Source organism: Castor canadensis, chromosome 3 (genome assembly GCF_047511655.1).
Source record: "Castor canadensis chromosome 3, mCasCan1.hap1v2, whole genome shotgun sequence".
Taxonomy (NCBI): domain Eukaryota; kingdom Metazoa; phylum Chordata; class Mammalia; order Rodentia; family Castoridae; genus Castor; species Castor canadensis.
The window spans coordinates 64,907,404-64,912,012 of record NC_133388.1 but is presented as its reverse complement, the minus strand read 5'-3'; the positions used below and the strand labels follow the sequence as shown (position 1 = coordinate 64,912,012).

At 32.3% G+C, this 4,609-nt stretch overlaps 1 non-coding gene across 1 annotated transcript; it reads left to right on the top strand.

The window, feature by feature from the left end:
• The first annotated feature begins 1,942 nt into the window (after window positions 1-1,942).
• On the top strand, window positions 1,943-2,104 carry LOC141421923 (U1 spliceosomal RNA). The gene has a single exon (XR_012446612.1). It is a non-coding gene; the product is annotated as a U1 spliceosomal RNA (small nuclear RNA).
• The last annotated feature ends 2,505 nt before the right edge of the window (window positions 2,105-4,609 follow it).

Here is a 4,609-nt window from a genome sequence, read left to right as displayed (position 1 = left end):
TGCAAATGATAGTATTCTTTTGTAAATAATATTCCATTATGTATATATACCACTTATTCTTCATTCATTCATCTGTCAGTGGACACTGTTGTTGAGTCCTTATCTTAGTTATTGTGTATAGTACTGAAATAAACATGGGATTGAAGGTATTTTTTTCAGCATGCTTATTTTCTTTCATTTGAAGATACATACCAATCTCTTGTACATTTTTCAGAGTGCTAACATGTTGTTTTTATAGGGATATATTAAGTTTGCTGTGACATTCCTCATATAGATCCTGCTATTTTGAAGTTAACACTACTTATGTACGGAAATATAGCAGATATCTCCCTTTTAAATACACAGCACAATTTTTATTTAAATAACATTGTCACTAATAGTTTGAATTCAATTTTAGCTGTTTAAATATTTCCCTTAACTTGGGATAAATGAATTTAATTTTCCATATGATTCATAAAACATGAATACCTTTGTGATGGTTACTCTTGATTGTCAACTTGATTGGATTAAAAATGCCTACGAGATTATTAAAGCACACTGCTGGGTACATCTGTGAGGCAGTTTCCAGAGACAATTAGATGCTGAGAGGTCTGGTCTAATGAATGATTCGATTCACTGATGCATTCAAAATTGAGTAGACTATTGGGAAGTGATGGAACTATGGAAGGTGGGGTCTAGATGGAGGAAATAGGTCTTGCAGGACACCTACCTAAGAGGCCATATCTTCCTTAGGCACTTTCTGGCTACTGTTCTGCTCAGTTTCCTAGCCATCATGTGAACTACATTTCACTGGCATTCCCTCCCCTACCATGGGGACCAAAACCTCTGAAATCTTGAGCTACAAGAAATCTTTACTTGTTTTCATTTTTTATTATCATGCATTCTGTCACAGTGATGAGAAAGCTAATAGAATCTTCAACTTTCAAATACAGAGTAACTGCCATCTAAGTGGTAGTGATATGCAGAGGATGTAACTTGGTTTGTAGTGTTATGTGAGCATTTCCACCTCCAGTGATTAATGTTACTGTAAACATCATATACTTGTGTATGTAAATTGAAAAATGAGTCCTGTTGAAACTATTCTAGGAATGGAGGAATTGAGGATAAAGGAGAATGAATTCAACTATGATATATTGTAAAATCTTTCATAAATGTACCCCTGATGCAACCATAATTTTAAAAAGAAAACTGTCATTAAAATCATGAGATTAGTAAAACTTTAGGAGTATTGTACCTCCATGTTTTTGAGGAAAATTTGAAAGAGTGCTTAAAGAGATTTTCAGAGAAATCTCTCTGTAAACTAGAAGAAAAAAGACACATTTTCTGTGGTGGCTAAAGTTTAGTAATTGCTTCATGGGGTAACATAAGATGTAGTAAAATGTACCTGATGACCTTGGTACAAAGCTCTGAAGATGTACAAGTAGAATGTTAACAATGTCACCTATTGTGCTGATACCCACATTAAAATTCTAGAGGGGAGAGATAATGAAAGAACTATTAACAAAAATTAGCCTGACTTATTGTTTTAAAAATCCAAAGCATATCCAGATAATAAATAATGCTAAAAATTACATTCAGCTAAATATTAAATCCAGACCAATCTCAGAAAATCTATTTTAAGATGAAACTGAGGGTTGACTATGAAATTATTTGTGACCCAACAAAGGTTAATAATGTCACTTTAGGGTAAATGCAATCAGAAAAAAAGACACAGTAAAGATTTTGAGGCATTTTCTTAATCAATCAGAAGAGATTTTAATGTGCTATGGTCATTATCCCTCACTAGAAGCTCCTGATACAAACTGTACAGTTGAAAGATATTTGTGGAAAGCTTTTACCTACTGTAGTGAATTTCAATAAAATTCATCAGAAACCCACATAGTTATTAAAGGTATTACATTTACAGAAAGACCACTAGATTGGATTGAAAAGGACAGACACCATACTTACCTGGCAGGGGAGATATCATGACCATGAAGGTGGTTTTCCCAGGGCGAGGCTTATACATTGCACTTGGGATGTGCTGACCGCTGCGATTTCTCCAAATGTGGGAAACTCGACTGCACGGTTTGTGGTAGTGGGGGACTATGTTTGTTCTCCCAAAACAACAACAACAAAAGACAGAGACAATATAAAATGAAAACGTTTGATTCTCAAATTTCTACAATAAATGTTCAGGATGAGAGATTTATTCATTTGCAAGCACAAGATAACTTCATAACAAAGGAATGATGGCACAGAGGTTATAACCAGCAAGCAGATACGAAAACTATGGGCAATAGAGAATTAGTCCACATCCTGAGTTCCAATCAAACAACTCTTACAGCATGTTGGGATGAATTTCAGAATTACCATGAACTCTGTTGCCTCCAGTCCTTCTCCTTTTAGAAAAGAAAAGTCTGTATCAATTATTTTAAACCTGTGTCACTCTTTTATGTTGGGTATTTCTTTTTTTTTCTCAGCAGTACTGAGACTTGGATTCAGGACCTCAGACTTCCTAGGCAGGCCCTCTACCAGTTGAGCTACTCCACCAGCCCACTAACATCTCTTTTCTTTAGTTTTACAAAACTATTTATAATCAACTACTCTTGAAGAATCTCATATTCATCTGATGTGACTGAATTGCAAGGTTCTGGACTTAGAGCAGCTACTATAATGGGATGGAATGTTATGAGGGATGGCTTGAAGGAGATAAGTGTATTTTACATTTAGGAAGATATAGTTTGTGGTCAGAGAATTCACTGTGGTTTTTAGCTATATCCACAGATTGTTTGATACTTTTCTCTGAAAAATAGGGGACTTAATTTCCCAACATTAAGGGTAGGCTCTCCCTAGTAACTCACTTCTAATGAAGAGCATGTGGTGGAAGCAATATGTCACGTCTGAGATTAGGATATAAAGGACACTAGATTTGTCCTTGCTCTATGTCTTTGATTAATTATCTTTATTGTGTGTGAGTAATTTATTGATTTCATTTATAAGAAGTCATTGAAATCCTGGTCAAAATTTTCTGAATTTACTTATATTATCAAAGTATATTGATAATATCAATCAGTGGCTTCAAAGTATCAAGGTATATATATATGCTAATACTAATGCTAATATATAACATCAATATTAGTTTTGATATTATAACATCAATATACTAATACTAATATATAATATCAAAGTATATATAATATATACTATATAGCATATATACTATGCTATATATTATGAAAATATAATATATAGCAACAAGTGATGATACTTACATTTTTATTTCATCTTAAAATTTTGTAAATTACATATTTTAGTGAATTGAAAGATTGAATGTTAGAAATACCAAGCAATCTATTTTGAAAGTAATAATTTGACTCTTGTGATTAAGGAACCATTACTTGATATTCTGAAGGACAAGCTTAAATATCAGGTAACACATATTTTGGAAGATTCATTCACCCATATATTTGTTACTTAAGAAAAACTACTTATTCTTTAATAAGATTTTTTTCTTCCTTAAAACATTTTCATAATAACAGAGAAACATTTATAATATATTGAATATATATATATAAGCAAATAAATAACCTATTTAAACATAATTTGGACCATAGTCATTTTGAAAATCTTAAAAAGTCTCAACTTAAAAAATGTTTAATATTTTAAATTCAGGAATTCTCTATTGAATTTTATTTGAAAAATCATGACAAATAAACAGGAAATATTATTGTTTATCATTCTTACATTAACTATAACCCAGTTATAGTATGTTACTCATGATAATTTCCAAAAAATCCATTTATAAAAGTCTAAAAGTATAGTTTTGAAGAGGCCTATTTTGTGCATCTGGTGATTTATATTGAAAGTTTGCATTGAATAATAAAATTTCCTCAAAGCCAAGTTTAAATAATAACCCATTTAGAACCATTACACATCACCAGACTGCTGCTGTTTTTTTATTTCTTTCTGACATAGTAAGTTACTGAAATCAGGATCTCTATTTAAGATTATAGGTTTCTGACAGATACCAATGATTTTGTCTCAATTTTAATTTTTTTCATTTAAAATTATGAATAGATCATATTTGAGTTTTATGCTTTTAAATTTCCCTTTGAACACTGACATAATTCCTTGTTAAATGATAAAATTAGCCCATATTACATGCAAAATTAGGTACATATTGTTACACAAAAATGGCTTTAATCCAACCAATCGTGACTAGTAGTGGATTGAATATATTAGTACACATAAGGACATAACTACAAAAGGAGTAGCTAGTATGGAGGTATAGAAGAAAGAAAGTAATGCAGACAGACCTGCTGGTCATCCAAACTCTTCATATCAGGTGAAATAGTGCACACTGACCTATTTGGTTTAGGAGAAAGGTCTGTGCCTTTTGACTGCTACCTCCTTCATGGATATTCCCTGACTTTCCTTAGACGATGTTGAGGTACCACATTGTGCTCCCAGACAGTGATGCACATTCTCCTACCATTGATCACAGTGCATCTTAAATATGTCTTTGTAGAATCTTGACACCCACTAGAGTATAAGACTAGAAAGCTTGGTTTAGCAACTTAGTGAATTTACACATCTTATCCAGGGCCTCATGCATTTTTGGCCCTTA